The sequence below is a fragment of the Triticum urartu genome, chromosome 7A (genome assembly GCF_056163025.1).
Source record: "Triticum urartu cultivar PI428250 chromosome 7A, HENAU_Tu73, whole genome shotgun sequence".
Classification (NCBI taxonomy): Eukaryota; Viridiplantae; Streptophyta; class Magnoliopsida; order Poales; family Poaceae; genus Triticum; species Triticum urartu.
The window spans coordinates 530,783,605-530,804,945 of record NC_141879.1 but is presented as its reverse complement, the minus strand read 5'-3'; positions in this window follow the sequence as shown (position 1 = coordinate 530,804,945).

Sequence of the window (21,341 nt, the reverse complement as noted above, 5' to 3'; positions counted from 1 at the left end):
GTACGGCGGGAGGGCCGCACCGCCACACCGTCGCTAACTCCAGCCGCTCCGTCGTCCCACGCCCATCGCGCCCCCACGGACGCGCACGCCGCGCTGCTCTTGGCAAGAGAGCTCTTGCACTACCGCCCCGTCGACGACCTCTACGAGGACTGGCTCGCCCGCATCACCGAGCTCGTCAGCGCCGCAGGGGGCTCCCCCTTGTCGTCCCTCTCGCTGCCTCGCCCACCATTCCGCGCAGGAGGCGAGGATCAGGAGGTGCCTCCGCCACCTCCTCCCTAAGAAGGCATCCTGGCTCCAAGGCACGCAGCCCCAGGGCGAGACCCTCCGTGTCCGGCGCCTGCGCAGTAAGAAAGGAGCTGCCAAGAGATCCCTCATCCCCAAGAAGGTGCTCGCGCGCTCCCAGCGCCGGCGCGCCAAGATCGCGTCCCTGCACCTCCACGCCAAGACCCCGCGCTGCTCCAAGCAGCGGCGCGCAGTAATCCCCAGGAACAAGCCCAACACCAGCAAAAGGCATCGGTGGCCACAGCAGGCGCCATGCCCTCACCCCCGAGCTACGCGGCGTCGCATGGCCAGGAAAGTTCAAGCCTGACCTGCCCCCTCGCTACGATGGCACGGCGGACCCCGCGGAGTTCCTACAGCTCTATGAGCTATGCATCGAAGCCGCCAACGGAGACGAAAGGGTCATGGTGAACTGGTTTCCCATGGCGCTCAAGGACGGGGCCCGCACCTGGCTCCTGAACCTGGCTCCTGGCACGATCTCCTCCTGGGGCGAGATGCGCACTCGCTTCATCGCCAACTTCCAGGGCACTTGCGACCGGCCCCCGGCCGTGAGCGATTTGCGTCGCATCAAGCAGCAGCAAGGGGAAACCCTGCAGAAATACATCCAGCGCTTCAACAACGCCCGCCTCAAGATCCCCAAGGTGACTGAAGAAGCCATCATCTCGGCCTTCTCCAATGGCGTACGCGACATCAAGATGAAGGAGGAGCTAGCAATCCATGAAGACCTGTGCACATCCCTGGAGCTGTTCAACTTGGAAACCAAGTGCGCCAGGGCTGAGGAAGGGCGCCTTTCCCTCCTCGAACTCCCGGCTGCCGACCCAGAAGAGAATAAGCCCAAGGCCAAGGACGTGAAGCGCAAGGGGGCTGCTGTGCTTGCAGCGAAACCGGACACCAAGCGAGGCAGGGATCAGCCTGAGTCATCCAAGGGCAGCCGGTACTGCGTGTACCACGACCTCCACACCCACAACACCAACGAATGTCAAGAGCTCAGGGCCGTGAGAGATGGACGTGTCGGCCGACGCCCCGAGCGCAATGACAGGGGCTATGGCCGAGGAGCAGGAAGAGGTGGCGGACGATGGGAAGACCGTGGCCCTCGCCAAGGGTGGCGTGAACGACCTCGCGAGGATCGCTGGCAGGACCAACCTCGCGAGGGAGGCTGGAGAGATCAGCCTCGTGAGGATCGCCCGCACGGCAACGCAGGCATTCCTCCTCTGCCGCCACCGCCAAGGAGGAACGAAGACCAACATCAAGACGAGGGAGCTGGGGGCTTCCAGGAGCCGCGCGCAATCGCTTGCATCTTGGGTGGAGCGCAGGCCCCAGCCTCACAGCGCATCTTCAAGCAGTTTTCTTGCGAGGTGAATGCAGTCCTCCCCAAGCTTGAGGCCATGCGCCCTCTCAGGTGGTCTGCGTGCGCTATCACGTTCAGCTCAGCGGATCAGCTCAAGTGCGCGGCAACGGCCGGAGTCCTCCCGATGCTTTGCTCCCCAGTCATCAGCAACGTGCAGGTCACCAGGACCCTCATTGACGGCGAAGCAGGATGCTACGTCTTGAGCTTGCGTTGGTTTTCCCCAAAGAGGAAGGGATGATGCAGCAGAGTAGCGTAAGTATTTCCCTCAGTTTTTGAGAACCAAGGTATCAATCCAGTAGGAGGCCACGCTCAAGTCCCTCGTACCTGCACAAAGCGATAGCTACTCACAACCAACGCGATTAGGGGTTGTCAATCCCTTCACGGTCACTTACGAGAGTGAGATCTGATAGATATAATATTTTTGGTATTTTTGGTATAAAGATGCAAAGTAAAAAGTAAAAGCAAAGTAAAAAAGCAAAGCAATATTAAAGTGATGGAGATTGATATGATGAGAATAGACCCGGGGGCCATAGGTTTCACTAGTGGCTTCTCTCAAGAGCATAAGTATTCTATGGTGGGTGAACAAATTACTGTTGAGCAATTGACAGAATTGAACATAATTATGAGAATATCTAGGCATGATCATGTATATAGGCATCACGTTCGTGACAAGTAGATCGAAACGATTCTGCATCTACTACTATTACTCCACTCATCGACCGCTATCCAGCATGCATCTAGAGTATTAAGTTAAAAATAGAGTAACGCCTTAAGCAAGATGACATGATGTAGAGAGATAAATTCATGCAATATGAAATAAACCCCATTTTGTAATCCTCGATGGCAACGATGCAATACGTGCCTTGCTGCCCCTTCTGTCACTGGGTAAGGACACTGCAAGATCGAACCCAAAGCTAAGCACTTCTCCCATGGCAAGAACTACCAATCTAGTTGGCCAAACCAAACGGATAATTCGAAGAGACTTGCAAAGATAACCAATTATACATAAAAGAATTCAGAGAAGATTCAAATATTATTCATAGATAGACTTGATCATAAACCCACAATTCATCGGTCTCAACGAACACACCACAAAAAGAAGATTACATCGACTAGATCTCCACAAGAGAGGTGGAGAACTTTGTATTGAGATTCAACGAGAGAGAAGAAGCCATCTAGCTACTAACTATGGACCCGAATGTCTGAGGTAAACTACTCACACTTCATCGGAGAGGCTATGATGATGTAGAAGCCCTCCGTGATGACGGCCCTCTTCCGGTGGAGCTCTGGAACAGGCCCCAAGATGGGATCTCGTGGATACAGAAAGTTGCGGCGGTGGAATTAGGTTTTTGGCTCCTGTTCTGATCGTTTGGGGGTACGTGTGTATATATAGGAGGAAGGAGTACGTCGGTGGAGCACCGAGGGCCCACGAGGCAGGAGCGCGCCCTAGGGGGGTGCCCCCCACCCTCGTGGCCTCCTCTTTGACCTCCTGGAGTAGGGTCCAAGTCTCCTGGATCACGTTCGGTGAGAAAATCACGTTCCCGAAGATTTTATTCTGTTTGGACTCCGTTTGATATTCTGTTTGTCCGAAACACTGAAATAGGCAAAAAAACAACAATTCTGGGTAGGCCTCCGGTTAATAGGTTAGTCCCAAAAATAATATAAAAGTGGAAAATAAAACCCAATATAGTCCAAAACAGTAGATAATATAGCATGGAGCAATCAAAAATTATAGATACATTGGAGACGTATCAGGCATCCCCAAGCTTAATTCCTGCTCGTCCTCGAGTAGGTAAATGATAAAAAGAGAATTTTTGATGCGGAGTGCTACTTGGCATAATTTCAATGCAAATCTTTTTAATTGTGGTATGAATATTCAGATTAGAAAGATTCAAGACAAAAGTTTATATTGACATAAAAATAATAATACTTCAAGCATACTAACCAAGCAATTATGTCTTCTCAAAATAACATGGCCAAAGAAAGTTATCCCTACAAAATCATATAGTCTGGCTATGCTCCATATTCACCACACAAAGTATTTAAATCATGCACAACCCCGATGACAAGCCAAGCAATTGTTTCATACTCTAACTTTTTCAAAACTTTTTCAATCTTCACGCAATACATGAGCGTGAGCCATGGATATAGCACTATAGGTGGAATAGAATGGTGGTTGTGAAGAAGACAAAAAGGAGGGGAAGATAGTCTCACATCAACTAGGCGTATCAACGGGCTATGGAGATGCCCATCAATAGATATCAATGTGAGTGAGTAGGGATTGCCATGCAACGGATGCGCTAGAGCTATAAATGTATGAAAGCTCAACAAAAGAAACTAAGTGGGTGTGCATCCAACTTGCTTGCTCACGAAGATCTAGGGCAATTTTGAGGAAGCCCATCATTCGAATATACAAGCCAAGTTCTATAATGTAAAATTACCACTAGTATATGAAAGTGACAACATATGAGACTCTCTATATGAAGAACAAGGTGCTACTTTGAAGCACAATATATGAGACTCTATATCATGGTGCTACTTTGAAGCACAAGTGTGGAAAAAAGGATAGTAGCATTGGTCTTTTTTATTTTTTATTGTTTTGGGGCCTTCTTTTTTTCTTTGGCCTTTCTCTTTTATTTTATTTTATTTTTATTGGGACAATGCTCTATTGAATGATGATCATCACACTTTTATTTATTTACAACTCAATGATTACAACTCGATTCTAAAACAAAGTATGACTCTATATGGATGCCTCCGGCGGTGTACCGGGATATGCAATGAATCAAGAGTGACAAGTATGAAGAAATTATGAACGGTGGCTTTGCCACAAATACTATGTCAACTACATGATCATGCTAAGCAATATGACAATGATGAGTGTGTCATGAAGAACTAGATGGTGAAAAGTTGCATGGCAATATATCTCGGAATGGCTATGGAAATGCCATAATAGGTAGGTATGGTGGCTGTTTTGAGGAAGGTATATGGTAGGTGTATGATACCAGTGAAATGTGCGCGGTATTAGAGATGCTAGCAAAGGTGGAAGGGTGAGAGTGCGTATAATCCATGGACTCAACATTAGTCATAAAGAACTCATATACTTATTGCAAAAATCTAGAAGTTATCAAAGCAAAGTATTACGCGCATGCTCCTAGGGGGATAGATTGGTAGGAAAAAACCATCGCTCGTCCCCGACCGACACTCATAAGGAAGACAATCAATAAACAAATCATGCTCCGACTTCGTCACATAACGGTTCACCATACGTGCATGCTACGGAAATCACAAACTTTAACACAAGTATTCTTTAAATTCACAAGTACTCAACTAGCATGACTTTAATATTATCACCTCCATATCTCAAAACAATTATCATGCTCAATCTTTTCTTAGTATTCAACACACTCAAAAGAAAGTTTCACAAATCTTGAATACCAAGCATATTATTATTAAGCAAATTACCATGCTATTAAGAGACTCTCAAAATAATTTAAGTGAAGCATGAGAGATCAATAGTTTCTTTAAAACAAATCCACCACCATGCTCTAAAAGATCTAAGTGAAGCACATAGAGAAAAATTATAACACTCAAAATATATAAGTGAAGCACATAGAGCAAAACTACTTAGCTCAAAAGATATAAGTGAAGCGCATAGAGCAAAATTACTTAGCTCAAAAGATATAAGTGAAGCACATAGAATATTCTATCAAATTTTAATTCATGTATGGCTCTCTCAAAAGGTGTGTACAGCAAGGATGATTGTGGAATACTAAAACACAAAGACACAAATAATACAAGACGCTCCAAGAAAAACACATATCATGTTGGTGAATAAAAATATAGCTCCAAGTAAATTACTGATGGAAGTGGACGAAAGAGGGGATGCCTTCCGGGGCATCCCAAGCTTTGACTTTTTGGTGTCCTTGGATTATCTTGGGGGTGCCATGGGAATCCCCAAGCTTAGGCTCTTGCCACTCCTTGTTCCATGATCCATCAAAAGAATTCACCCAAAACTTGAAAACTTCACAACACAGAACTCAAAATAGAAAACTCGTGAGCTCCGTTAGCGAAAGAAAACAAAAGACCACTTCAAGGTACTGTAATGAACTCATTCTTTATTTATGTTGGTGTTAAACCTACTGTATTCCAACTTCTCTATGGATTATAAACTATTTTACTAGCCATAGATTCATCAAAATAAGCAAACAACACACGAAAAATAGAATCTATCAAAAACAAAGCAGTCTATAGTAATCTGTAGCTAGTGCAAGATCTGGAACCCCAAAAATTATAAAATAAATTGTTGGACATGAGGAATTTATCTATTAATCATCTGCAAAAATAATTAACTAAATAGCACTCTTCAAATAAAAATGACAGTAGTTATCGTGAGCGCTAAAGTTTCTATTTTTTACAGCAAGTTCAACAAGACTTTCCCCAAGTCTTCCCAACGGTTCTACTTGGCACAAACACTAATTAAACACAAAAAACACAACCGAAACAGAGGCTAAATAATTTATTTATTACTAAGCAGGAGCAAAAAGCAAGGAATAAAAATAAAATTGGGTTGCCTCCCAACAAGCGCTATCGTTTAACGCCCCTAGCTAGGCTTAAAAGCGAGGATAGATCTAGGTATTGCCATCTTTGGTAGGCAATCCATAAGTGGATCTCATGATAGTTTCATATGGTAATTTTATTTTCTTACTAGAAAAGTTTTCCATGCCCTTTTTTAATGGGAATTGAAATCTAATATTCCCTTCCTTTATATCAATAATCACACCAACCGTTTTAAGGAAAGGTCTACCAAGAATAATAGGGCAAGAAGGATTGCAATCTATATCAAGAACAATGAAATCTACGGGCACATAATTCCTATTTGCAACAATAAGAACATCATTAAACCTTCACATAGGTTTCTTAATAGTGGAATCCGCAAGATGCAAGTTTAGAGAGCAATCATCAAAATTCCGGAAATCTAGCAAATCACACAAAGTCTTGGGAATAGTAGAGACACTAGCACCCAAATCACACAAAGCATAAAACTCATGATATTTAATTTTAATTTTAATAGTTGGTTCCCACTCATCATAGAGTTTTCTAGGGATAGAAACTTTCAACTCAAGTTTTTCTTCATAAGATTGCATCAAGGCATCAACAATATGTTCGGTGAAGGCTTTATTTTGACTATAAGCATGTGGAGAATTTAGCACGGATTGCAACAAGGAAATACAATCAATTAAAGAGCAACTTTCATAGTTAAATTCCTTGAAATCCAATATAGTGGGTTTAGCAACATCTAGATTTTTATTTCTTTCAATCCCACTTTTATCAATTTCATCATTAAGATCTAAATACTCCGACTTTTAGAACGCCTTCTAGGTAAAGGAAGATCATATTCAGTTTCATCAAGATTCATATTGCAAAATAAAGATTTAACAGGGGACACATCAATAACTTTTAGATCTTCATCTTGATTTTCATAGGAATCCAGTTTAGCAGCCATCTTATTAACTAAGGTGGCTTGCATATCCGAAAATTCAGCAGTCATCTTTTCTAGACGAGCAATTTGGGATCTTATGCCATCAAATTCTTTAGACATATCATCAAGCTCTTTATTCATATAACTCATAAAACCTTTTTGTTCTTTAAGCTCGTTTTAAAGAAATTATTATGCTCAAATTGTAAAACCATAAATTTCCTAACGTTGTTTCGATCTCCTCTAACCTTTTAAGGTGAAGATCACCAAATCTTGGTTGAGCCATAACGACAAACAAGCAATCTAACACACAAGCAAACAAAAAGGCAAGCGGGCAAAAAGAGGCAAATAGAGAGGGAGGATAGAGAGAGAGGGCGAATAAAACGGCAAGGGTGAATTGGGGGGAGAGGAAAACGAGAGGCAAATGGCAAATAATGTAATGCGAGAGATAGGGATTGTGATGGGTACTTGGTATGTTGACTTTTTGCGTAGACTCCCCGGCAATGGCGCCAGAAATCCTTCTTGCTACGTCTCGAGCTTGCGTTGGTTTTCCCCGAAGAGGAAGGGATGATGCAGCAGAGTAGCGTAAGTATTTCCCTCAGTTTTTGAGAACCAAGGTATCAATCCAGTAAGAGGCCACGCTCAAGTCCCTCATATCTGCACAAAGCGATAGCTACTCGCAACCAACACGATTAGGGGTTGTCAATCCCTTCACGATCACTTACGAGAGTGAGATCTGATAGATATAATATTTTTGATAGTTTTGGTATAAAGATGCAAAGTAAAAAGTAAAAGCAAAGTAAAAAAGCAAAGCAAGATTAAAGTGATGGAGATTGATATGATGAGAATAGACCCGGGGGCCATAGGTTTCACTAGTGGATTCTCTCAAGAGCATAAGTATTCTACGGTGGGTGAACAAATTACTGTTGAGCAATTGACAGAATTGAGCATAGTTAAGAGAATATCTAGGCATGATCATGTATATAGGCATCACGTCCGTGACAAGTAGATCGAAACGATTCTGCATCTACTACTATTACTCCACTCATCGACCGCTATCCAGCATGCATCTAGAGTATTAAGTTAAAAACAGAGTAACGCCTTAAGCAAGATGACATGATGTAGAGAGATAAACTCATGCAATATGAAATAAACCCCATCTTGTTATCCTCGATGGAAACGATGCAATACGTGCCTTGCTGCCCCTTCTGTCTCTGGGTAAGGACACCGCAAGATCGAACCCAAAGCTAAGCACTTCTCCCATGGCAAGAACTACCAATCTAGTTGGCCAAACCAAACGGATAATTCGAAGAGACTTGCAAAGATAACCAATCATACATAAAAGAATTTAGAGAAGATTCAAATATTATTCATAGATAGACTTGATCATAAACCCACAATTCATCGGTCTCAACAAACACACCGCAAAAAGAAGATTACATCGAATAGATCTCCACAAGAGAGGGGAGAACTTTGTATTGAGATTCAAAGAGAGAGAAGAAGCCATCTAGCTACTAACTATGGACCCGAAGGTCTGAGGTAAACTACTCACACTTCATCGGAGAGGCTATGATGATGTAGAAGCCCTCCGTGATGACGGCCCTCTTCCGGCGGAGCTCCGGAACAGGCCCCAAGATGGGATCTCATGGATATAGAAAGTTGCGACGGTGGAATTGGGTTTTTGGCTCCTATTCTGATCGTTTGGGGGTACGTGTGTATATATAGGAGGAAGGAGTACGTCGGTGGAGCACCGAGGGGACGGTGGGCACCCTGTGAAGAAAGGGACGCCGTGTGTTCACTTGAGCGCGCGTTCCAAGCCGCAGCAATCGAAGACCCGGACCACGGGAACGGAAGACTTCCCGAGGCGACCCTTAAGAAGAAGAAGGTTTCGCCTGGCCCAAGCCATAAGGAGGCAGTCGCCTCCGGAGGTGTTGCGTCAAGATGTGCGCCCAATCAGGGAGCATCACCCTCTCTCGCATAGGAAGGCGCGTCCGGCACCCTCCTCAGGCAGGGCTCGGAGGCTCTTTCTTGGAGATCCACCGACTTTGCCAAGGTCGCGAGGGAGGCGCTCGGGCACCACTTGAAGGGGTGCTTCCAGGCACTTTTCCCTCAGGAAAGTACAAGGCAAGGAAGACCAAACCCTCAGGAGTTCATCGCAAGAAACACCCATGAGCTACAGGAGTCGAGAGTCATGCGCGACAGCCGCCGCTTGCCCACCGTGGCCCCACATCCAGGCGAGGATGGTGGGCTGCGCGTCTGCATCGACGTGCCAGGGCTCAACCGAGCCGCGTCTCAGGAGCGCCTCTGGCCTTCGCGCGTGGGGCGCTGTGAGGGTCCACCTCACAACTATGTTCGCATGCCTTCCGGCCTGCCAAACACGGTCGCCGCTCATCAGCGCCTGCTGAGGAGCATTCTGGAGGCCCAGGAGGTCGGGCATCGTGCGGGCCTGGCGGAGATGGAGATGGCCCTCGGAAACCCACCTGCGCCCCCGGAGCCTCCCGAGACTCCTGGGCCTGGGGGCTCGTGAGGGTCGACGTCATCATCGCGCATCGCCCACTTCTTCAGCATCACTTCATCTTCAACGGCACCAGGTGACATCTTTCTAAGTTCCGTTTTTAGCTGGGAGCGCCCACAGGGCCGCATCATTCCCAGGTCGCGTGGGTCCGTCCCTGTGGCATGTATCCGTTTTGCTTATGCCCTTTACTTACCTTGTTGGGGGCGCCCCTCGGGCTGTATCATCCCCGAGCTGCTCGGGCCTGGCCCAGCGACGTTTTCTTCTCCGCGTCTACTTAAAATGAATTTGCTCTTTCGCGCTTAATTGTCACCTGCTGCTTATCGCGGACTTCTCCGCTTTCATGCAAAGCGCTTGCACGTTAAAAGGGGGGGGTACCTGAGCATCGCGACTCATGGGCTCCTACTGGCTCTTCAGCCCTCACCCCATGGCCTTGACCCACGGCATCACGACCTGTCATACCAGCGGCGGCTGAGCTAGCTCGAGGGTCGGGACCTGAGGACGTAGAGCATTAGCATTCTAACCACCCTCCAGGAACACACCATTGATAAAGGCCCAGAGCCAGGTGCAACCCGCCTCGAGGTAGGGCCTCGTGAGTCCCGCGCTGGCTCACGAGTGCCCAGATACACCTCTCCTAGCCCTACCGTGCCGGCCACGTGTCAGGGCGGGGCTGTACACGCCCCGGGGGATCCTCCCGGAGGGGAGGCCCCTCCCACGTACCAGTGGAAGCACCATGCTCCGCACTGGCTGACGACACTGCCGAGGAGCGGCTATGCCTGTACACATACGGAAGCGCCATGCTCCGCGCTGGTGATAAACAACTGAGGGCGGCCTACGGCCGTACCAACCTCAGGGAGCCCGGAGCTCAGTGTCCGGCACCATCGCAACGCCTCCCCTCGGGAGCTCCGCGTGAGGGGGCTGGACACGGGGGCTATGCCCGGGCCTCGCCCGAGCGCACGCCACCCAGCCAGGTCCCTCGGACCTGGTCGTCATGCGCCCCTCCCCGAGCGTAGCCAAGGTATGGAAACCCGTTTGAACGTCAAGGGGGACTCCTGAGCATCGCGACTCAGGAGCCTAACTTGCCCCATAGCCCCTCACTCCTTAGTCCCATCCTAGTTTCCGGTCAGGGCTAACGCTGGGTGAGGTATGCGCAGGGCCGGGCCCTGCCGACGCAGAATGACTAATCCACTCCTCGTTTCCCCCCTTTCCTACTTGTTGCTTGCGTGTCAGGGGGGACTCCTGAGCATCGCGACTCAGGAGCCTAACTTGCCACGTAGCCCCTCGCTCCTTAGTCCCGTCCTGGTTTCCGGTCGGGGCTAACGCTGGGTGAGGTATGCGCGGGGCCGGGCCCTACCGACGTAGAGCGCGAGCAAGTAGGGGAGAAATATGCAAATTCCAGGAAATTCAAAGCAAATATTACAAGCCATAGATCGTTTCATGATGCCAAACAACAAGTTTAAATGCCTCCGCGAGGCATGGTGCGTGTTGCAGGAATAAAAACAGGACAGAAGCCGCGAAGGGATCACTCTCCAGTGGCGCTGCCACCTGTGGTGGAGTCACGCTGGACGACTCCGCCTCCCGGGGCCGCGGAGCTGGCGGCACCGCGCCCGGGCAAGACGCTGAAGGCGCGAAACCTCCCCAGCAAAGCTTCGGCTCGGCCTTTCACGGCCTCAGCGGCAGCGGCGACAAGGTCGCCGCTCACGGGTTCCAGTAGGCTGTCGAAGTCGACGTCGGGGTCGCACAGGTAGACGTGGCTGAGGACATGCGTCAGCGTCGCAGAAGACAGGGCACGTGCCTCGGCCTCGGCCGTGGGGCCAAGGCCATCTATGACATCTTCAAGCGCATGAACCAGGAAGGGAAGCAGCTTGGCGGGGCCGTCCTCCGCACCGGCCAACGGCTCCTCCAATCCGCTCTCGTAAAGCGTCTTCAGCGCGGCACGAGCCTTCTCCTCCATCTTCGCGAAGGCCACCCGATCCTCCGCCAGGACCTTCGCCTTGGCGTCTAGCTCGATCCTCTCCGCCTTCAGCGACCGCTCCAGCGTCTCCAATTTGCCGTGGCGGTCATCAAGCTTGGCGTCCCGGTCCTTGACGGCAGCCTCCCGAGCCTTCATCTCCTTCTCTTTCTCCTGGCGGCCGTGGACCTCCTTGGCGAGCTCGTCGCGCAGGCCTTGCAGCTCGGTCTCCAGCGCCTCGCAGCGAGCCTTGGCAGCCGCAGCATCGCCCAGGGCAGTGTCGCGAGTGGCCTTGGCTTGGTTGGCAGCCTGCTTCTCCCCATCGGAGGCCTCCACGGCCTGGCTCAGCGCTGTTCAGACGGAGGCAGCGGAACGGGCCCAGCCAGAAGCTAGCTCCAGGCGCCCGGCCGCTAGGCGAGGGTCCGCGCTCAGAAGATCCTCCCGCAGCTGGCTCAGTTCACTGGCGACCTGGTCTAAGACGGCGGCAGAGGGAACAGAAGAAGCGAGAACCGGCGGAGCGGGCGAAGAGGACGGCAGCGCGATCACGGTTTGGCAGGAAGGAACCCCCTGGGCCTTGGTTGCCCCGGCTGCAGCATCGAGCACAGTCGACTCCAGGGTCAGTGGGGCCACAGGGGCTGACTCCTCGCCAAGGCGTCCCGGTCGGCCTCGCGAAGACGATCGGACCAGGGAGGCGCGAGCCTCGCCGTCTTTCCCCTCAGCGGACGAAGGCGCCACCCCGGCAGGTGGACTCGCCCCAAGCAGGGCCGCAGAAGCCCCTTTCAACCTCTTCGCCGCAGGTGCCGACCTGACAAAAGAATATGGATGTCAAGTATCGGCGGCAGAAACCAAGCAAAGCACGAATCGAGCACTTACTGGTCGTCGCTCGTGGACCCAAGCAACCTCCGGCCAAACTTGAAGCCTGAGAGCCTGCAGCTGGGGTCAGCCTCGGGAGGCTCGGAAGCAGAGGGCATGTCAGGAGGGATGGAGCTGGCCTCAAATCGCCTAGGGACCAGAACAGACCCTGGGGGAACCAGCCCCGACCTGCCCTTCCTTGTGACAAAGGGGGAGTCCTCCCCTCCTCGCCTGGCGCCGGCCTCGTCGTCGTCCGGCATGGAGCGGAGGGCCTAGGACCTTCACCGAGGGAAAGACTCCCTCGACCCCTCGCCAGTCGCCTCAGAGTCAGACTCTTCCTCCTCCGCCTCTTCTTCCCCCTCACTCTCGTTGGAGCTGTCGGAGGACACGTTCACTATCGCCAGCGCCGCAAGACCCTTAGGAGCTTCCGCGGGCACCAGCCCCTCACCATTGAAGGTGGGCATGGCATTCACCACCTGCTCCCAGTCATCACGAAGGAACAGGGGGACAGGGGCGCCCACCGGCTTCGTCACGTCTCCCCCAACCAAGGAATGGAGGGCCGCGACCAGACTCTCGTCGGTCAGGGCCTCAGAGCTTAGGCGCAAGGCGGCGTCCGCTTCCCCAAGCCTCCACAACGGGAGCGAGTGCTCCTGGATGGAGCCACCCGGTGCTCCAAGAACTCCCTCAGGAGCATGGCCCCGGTCAGCTTCACCGCCCCCAAGTTGCTTGCCTCAGGTCCGCGTTCATCCTCTTCAGCGCCGCCTTCGCACGGGGGTCGACGAGCTCCGCGCGGGACCACGCGTCGACAGCCTTAGGCTGCCCCGTAGGCAACACCAGACGGGGGTGGAGGCGCCCGACGTCCACCATGACCCACTTGCTCCAGAAGCCTTCGATTCTCTTCCCAGGCTTCGAGATAGCATTGGAATTGGAGTATGCGATGAAGCTCACACATGCGGAGATATGTCCACCAAAAACCCGGAGGGAAAAATAGTGGCGCAACAGGGCCACCGAGGGCTTTACCCTGACATGAGCCTCGCACTAGTAAGCAAAAATCGCCAGGAGAAGAACAGAGTTGGGGTGGAGATGTAGAGCCTGCAAGTTGTACTGGCGGAGAACAACAAAGAAGAACTCAGAGAAAGGAGGCACCAGACCGGCGACGATGGCGCTCACAAAGAGCGTATAGAAGGTGCTCCCCTTGCCTTCAGGCTGGTCGGAGCCGGCCTTGAGCGCAGTCGCCCCCTTGCTGCCCTGCGCCATCGTCATCAGGCGCGTGAGGGCGAGGTTCTTCTCCGGCAGATTCGGGGAATCCAGAGCCGGCGAGTACCAGGCCTTGGTCGGGGACTTGCGAGGCGCCATGGTGTGCCGGATGAGGAGGATTGAGAAAGATCTGGAGGATTTCGGGAGCAAGAAGGAGGAGAGCGAGAAAGGGGATTTAGGGCGAGGCGAACAAGAACAAAGCAGGTAAGTCTAGACCGGGCACCTCTTTTGTCAGATGGACAGTGCCGAAGCGTCGTGGGAAGCGCAGACGCCCACGACCAATCAATCGCCATGCGGTGCCCAAGGCCGCCGGCTATTGGGGCCCACGGCGCTTCACGCTTGCCTCTTCGCTTCCCTGCTAGGCCAAGCCCGGGCGCGCCTTGGGCCCGGGGGCTACTGTCGGCGTTCTGGGAATGGGGGTCCCCAGACTTGCCTGCCTGCGGCCTGCGGCGTGGCTCAAGTGGGGGCCCAGCACGGCCCATCTTCATCAGCTCAAGCTCAAGACCCTCGCGAGGGTCCAAGCCTCGCGAGGCGGATGACAGAAAGCTTCCTCAGAGGCAGCCTCATCAGGCAGGCTCGCGAGGAGGCGGAGAGATCAAGGCAGGGGTACCTCGCGAGGAGCCCGTGACGCAAGCCATGACGATCGAGACTAGGCAGGCGCCAGGCGGGCGCCGGCCTGCGCAGCGTCCTTGTTTTCCCTTTGGTGCAAAGGGGGCAAGCACAGGCCAAGGCATCGGGCAAAGGTTGCCATTCCGGTGCAACGAGACCAAGACCAGCAAAGCGGCAGGATGGAGGTCACCGTGGAGCCCAAGACGGCGTCATCGCCGGTACTTTTGGCAGCCGAAGGCCACCTTTGGTCAGGATAACTTGTACTAGATGTTCCCCTTCAAAATGGCCAATTGTTGGCGCCCTTCCCGCTCATTATTTGGGGAGAGGTCCAGGGCCTCTATAAATAGAGCTAGCCACCACAGGGTAGAGGATGACCGATAGAGACATCGAGAAATGGGGACACCCAAGAGCAGAGACATCTAGGGATCTGATAGAGCCCTAGCAGAGAGAGAGAGAGAGGCGACTGAACTCATCCAAGCAGTTCATCGCACCAGCTCAAGAACACCTCTCGCGAGGCTGTTCTTCCCTTGTACTGTTCATCATCAGCCCCTGAGGCAATCCATCACACCACACACTGGAGTAGGGTATTACACCACAACGGTGGCCCGAACCAGTATAAACCTCGCGTCCCTTGTGTTGTTCGTTGTTTCCAGCTTAGATCACGCGAGGTGATTGGACGTAGATCGGTAGAGGAGAGATCTCCGCGTGCACCCCACTGTTCGAACCTTAAGGGTCTGCCGGAACCCGAAATCCGACAAATCCTGATATTTATTTTTGTAGGGATCTATTAGGTTTCGCTTTGCAGCACGGAGTGAATTGCTCACATGATTTGAGCCATTCAGCTACCAAATGAAACAAAATTAAACAAAAATCAATGGAAACGGCAGATTTTCTGTCAAGCCATTTTATGAGGCGATTGCCCTATTGATAACAAAAACTTATGGAAGCTCAAACTATCTTTTTGAGTGAAGATATTCCTCTAGTTTTAAAACAGTGGTGTGATCTCTAGAAATAACCTAACACATCACAATTAGCAAGGTGGCAAGACTTGTGTCTTTTGCTAACATGACGAATCTTAAACACCCTTTTTTAATGTATGTTTGTTCGTAGTTCAAGTAGCGTCAGAACTTTACCCTTGTGGTGTGTGTAATACGTTTCATAATTGGTTGTCAGGTATTGACAAATATTTTTTGCACAAATTGGGGATAGCAACCTTATGTTGGGCCATATATCTTACCAAGTACGTTCCGATTTTAAACCAAAAAAATAAAATGTGTTTCACCTTAGGTGCATGTTATTTATGTATGTCCATCTAAAAAAGTTTATTCATATATGTATGTGATTGCTCTGTACTTGATCTCTCATGCGCAGGCCCAAAGGACAGAGACATTTTTACAGTGATGTCTACCCTACTAAAGCATACAACCCCTCATTATTTTAGAGCAAAGCAATGCTTTATTACTTAACTGAGCTTAGGCAGATCGCCCAAGACACAAACGCCCACCTGGGCGGGTACATCAGACTCCCAGTCCATAAAATGGTTGGGGTCACACACACGGCCAATATTGACAAGTTCCTGAGCTACAAAATTCGCATTACGCCTACAAACATGAATAGTGAATTTGGAAAACCAGAGTTTCAGTTGGTACTTCATGTCCTCAATGACAGTTGCATACGCCGAGGAGTCAACCCTTTGCATGTCTAATGCTTCAGCCAGCGGTTGTGAATCCATCTCCAGCTCGACACGAACAATGCCCAGGTCTGCCGCAGTGTTGATAGCATGCGACATGGCTATTGCCTTCGCGGCGAAAGCGTCTGTGATATGCTCCTGTCTGCCAGCCCGGGCGTGCACAAGTGTTCCATCAGCCGTTCTCACAGCGACACCCCATCCAGCATGGTTTTGGCCCGGAATAAAGGAGATGTCCATATTGATTTTGTAGTCTACTCCCATTGGTGGCCGCCACTTGTTCAATTGTGGTTTGGCATTGGGCTGTCGGAAGATCTCCAAATACTAGAGCACATTGGACCTCGTACGCCGAGCCACATCGTTGGCCGACAACGGCATCTTTCCTTCCCTGAGCTTGTTTCTGTTGGACCACCAGAGCCACCAAAAAGTGAGGACATGTAGCCGGTTTTTCTCATCTAGCCCCCAGAGAAAGTCGACGATTGCATGAACGGACCCGATCTTCTCCAACTAAAGACGTTCCCCCTCGAGAGCAAGCTCCCTCCACACCTCCTTTGCTGCTTTACACTTGATAACGAGGTGTGCCCTATCCTCGTCGGCCCTTGCACAGAATAGACACTTCGTATCCACGATGGGGATGCCCTTTCTTGCCACATTGATCCGCAGAGCAAGAGAGTCATGCTTTAGTCTCCAAGCAAACATCTAGATATTACGGGGGCACGACATCTTCCACATCCTTTTCCATGAATCATCTTTGACCTCGTTCAGATTCCCTGGAACATGTGAGCTCCCTCCCACACCTCCGTCCGTTTTCATCCTCTCAAGCTGGACTTGGAGTTTGTATGCACTCTTGACCGACTGGACGCCCTTCGTGTCGTACTGCCATGCAATGAAATCTTGGACACCATCTTACAACCCCTCATTATTATGTAGAAGCAACACTACTATTCAATAATAACAACGACAATTCCTAGGTGCCCATTTCTTCAGTTTACGCAAACGGACCAACAACCCCCAGCCCCCACCGCGTTGGGCCAGCCCATTTCCCCTTCCCTTTCTGTTTTAAACAGCTGCAAAGAAGAGGCGACATGTTGGTTTCAAACCCACGACCTCCTCGGGCAGTGCTAGCTACAGTAGTCAACTAGACCACTAACGCCATTATGGTTAGTTACAACATTTTTATTCCTTTCTTCTTTTTTCTTTTTTATTTTTATTTTTAAAATTTTGAGAACTTTTTTCAAATTGGATGATATTTTTAAAAATTTATGAACATTTTTTCAAATTCGATGAACTTCTCTATAAATTGATGATTTTTTTTTCAAATTCAATGAACCTTTTTTTAAAATCAATGAACATTTTCAAATTCGCTGAAATTTTTTCAAAACCAAAGAACATTTTTAAAATTTGATGAAATTTTTTCAGAATTGATGAACTTTTTTCAAATTCAATGAACCTTTTTTTAAATTGCCGTATTTTTTCAAATTTGATGAACTTTTTTTCCCAAATTCATGAACTTTTTTTTTAAAATCCGTGAATATTTTTAATTCAATTTTTTGATATTTTTTGTTTTTTAGGAAATCTTTTTTTAAGTCAAGGGTTGACTGGAGTGACGATCAACTGCGCTCGACCAAACCGGGGGGGGGGGGGGGGGGGGTAAAGTGATCAAGCGCTTGCCTTACATGGGCCGGCCACGAGAAGGGCCGCATGAGCGCCCGTTCCTCCAAGTGGTGCCTTAGGAGGGAGCTCCCAACACCAACAACAAAAAACATGAAAAACATAGAAGAAAAAAACTATATAGCCCAAATGAAAAAGGCCCATTGAATCAAATCCATGTGTCCCTGTCCCTGAAAAAGAAAGCCCACAGACGAGAGATGCCTTGCACCTTCTCCACGTTTGATTACTAAAAAAAAACTTTCTCCACATTTCAACTCGGTCAATTCTAAAAAATAAAAATAAATCAACTCTGTCACGCAGCTAGTTGCACGAATATCTGTAAAAAAAGCTAGTTGCACAAATCATAACGCAAATAGATCGAACAGCTCTTTCGTCTCCTGGAAATTTAAAGAAATCTTGGGCAATTGAGAATTAGCAATTTCAATATAAAATAGAAAGATCTTTTCTAGAATGATCTAAAAATATATAGATATATGTCAATAAAGAGGGGATGTTCTAATAATTTCGACCATGCCCTTTTAGCACATGAGATTCTATAAATACTACTATAAGCAACCTACGCCAACCTGCCCATGACTTTTGCTACACACTTGGATTTAGGGGCCACATTTGAGAGAAGTGATGCTTATTGCATCAATTTGGTGGCCATGAACCCACAGCTCAGCCTGTATGCCCACACGCCAGGCACAGCGGGGCTCTAAGCTCACAAAAATCTGGGTGGCATTGTCTCACTATAAAGGGAAGAAAATGCGTCCAAAAATTAAGAGCAGTGCTACAAGTACGATGAATTTGTATCCAATATCTGTGTGACACTGCTGAACCACGATCAAATCACTACATCATCAGGAATCGTGGGATCATAGTGTAGGATGCAACCCGTACATAGAATGTTATATGCAGAGCAATTTCGAAAAATTAACTCTCTTGATCACATAATGTACCAACGGTAATGGCATCAATAGTAGTGGATTGCACAATTTGACTACAGTACCACCATACGCAATGCTCTAACATAAGTATTCAAGTTCATTCACAATAGTAAGGAAAATGAAGTTGATCTTGTATGCACAAAATAGTGTTTGCTGGCAGGACGCAATCTTGCCATAATAAATCCGAAATCCAGATAGGCTATAACTGATTTGCTCAAATCTTAGCATAGTAAATCTGAACTCCATACAGAATTAACTGAATTGCTCAAATTTGAACATATTCATCCTGCACGTTTGCTTTGTGTAGCAGTCAGATTTGTTGAATATAATATTGGTCCACCTATGTGAAAGGGTTTGGAACCTTCTGGAGATAAGCACCGCGCAAGGAGTCCAACTAGATAGACTAGAATCTTTAGCTATTCGCATATAGTTGTAACTTCCTTTATCTCTTTCTCTCCAAGAATGTAATCTGAACCAACTTTGTACGCTATACCAGGAGGTCGTGAGCTGGCTATTTAACATGCAACCGCCGCCCCAGGATGGGTACGACGTTCCTCCACATGGTATACAGAGCCTAACTCTTCCCATCTAGCTCTCCTCCTTCCACCGTAGCTTCCTGTCATGGCCTAATCCGCCGCCGCCGCCTCCTCTCCTCTCTTCGGCCAGATCACCGAGCGCCTGACCCACACTAACTATGTCCTATGGCGCACTCAGATCACGCCGCAGCTGAGAGAAGCTGGAGTCTTCGGGTACGTTGATGGAAGCATGGCGGAGCCGGCCGAGTTCGTCGTCCGCAAGGATAAGGATGGAAAGGAGGAAACCATCCCCAACCCGCTCCATGCCGTGTGGTTTCGAGAGGATCAGCAGGTACTCGGTTATCTTCTCAATAACCTGTCCAAAGAGGTGCTAGTGCAGGTCACCTCCATCGCGCACGCATGCGAACTCTGGACGGCGCCGACGAGCATGTTCACGTCAACGTCGCTGTCCCGCATCAACAACATCCGCGCCGCCCTCACCAATGCGCAGAAGGGAACGCAATCGGGGCCACTTTCTTCGCATATATGCGGGGACTCGCTGACAAGCTCGCGCGGCTGGCAAGCCGTTGAAATCCTCAACGCGCTTGACATGGAGTACCAGCCATTGGTGTTTGCCCTCGACGCCCGCACCACCCCGGTCACCCTCGATGAGCTGTTCGGGCAGATGAGCAACTTCGACCAGCGGGTGGCTCTTTTCCAGGGAGCGGGCGCGGCAGGCGGCTTCAAGTCATCGGCAAACGTTGCCACTCGCAGCCGGGGCGGAGGCTCCCGCTACCGCGGTCCACCTCAGAATGGTAAGGGTCGGGGCTCTGGCAACAGCAGCGGCGCCAACAACACACGCGGCGGCCGGCCTTCCTCCTCCAACAACCGAGGCCGACGCAACAACTCCTCCAACAACAGATCACGCCCTGATGCAATCAGGTGCCAAATCTGTGGCAAGCCAGGACACTCGGCGAAGGACTGTTGGTACTGTTTTGAAGGTGATGAAGATGATTCCTCCCAAGATGAGAAGGTGGCCGGAGCTGCTGATGGCTCCTAGGGCGTCGACACCAACTGGTACATCGACAGCGGCGCCACAAACCACATCACCGGTGAGCTGGAAAAGGTGACCATGCGTGACAAGTACCGTGGCAAAGATCACATCCACACAACAAGTGGAGAAGATATGAAAATTAGTCATGTTGGTCACTCAATTATTAAAACCCCTCATCGGAAAATTCACCTTAGAATTTTTTTTGCATGTCCCTAGTGCTTCAAAAAGTCTTCTTTTTGTTCATCGCATTGCCATTGACAACCATGTCTTTCTTGAGTTTCACCCTTACTTCTTTTTGATCAAGGATCAGGCAACGAAGAAGGTGCTATATCGAGGTAGATGCGTTCGTGGGCTTTACCCTTTGATTCCGGAGATTAGAAGATTCAATAAACAAGTTTTTAGTGCCACCAAAGTGTCTTCAACACGATGGCACGGTCGTATAGGACATGCATCTTTTTCCTTAGTTGAACGATTACTTAAGAAAAGTAAGCTCCCGTATGTTGGAGAGCGTGATGTTGAGACAATTTGTGATTCTTGTCAAAAGGCTAAAAGCCATCAATTACCTTATCCAGTTTCTACCAGTGTTTCTACCAAGCCTTTACAACTTGTTTTCTCTGATGTGTGGGGGCCTGCCCCCTCCTCTGTTGGTAGACACACGTACTATGTGAGTTTCATAGATGATTATAGCAAATTTTCATGGATCTATCTTCTTAAGAAAAGATCGGATGCGTTTCAAGTGTTTCTGAACTTCCAAGCTCTTGTGGAGCGCCAATTTGATTGCAAAATCCTTGCTCTCCAATCTGATTGGGGAAGGGAGTACGAGAAGCTAAACTCGTTTTTTCAGAAAATTGGCATATCTCATCACATGTCATGTCCTCACGCTCATCAACAGAATGGGTCTGCTGAACGCAAACACAGACACATCGTTGAAGTCGGTCTAGCTTTACTAGTCGGCGCCTCCATGCCCTTAAAGTTTTGGGATGAGGCTTTTCTTGTTGTGGTACATATCATAAATATGCTCCCCAGCCGTGTCATAAACTATGAAACCCCCACTACACAATCCTTCGCGTGTTTGGTTGCGCTTGTCGGCCGAATCTCCGTCCATACAACACTCGCAAGCTCATGTTTCGCTCTAAGCAATGTGCTTTTCTTGGCTATAGTGCTCAACACAAGGGTGTCAAGTGCCTTGACATCTCCA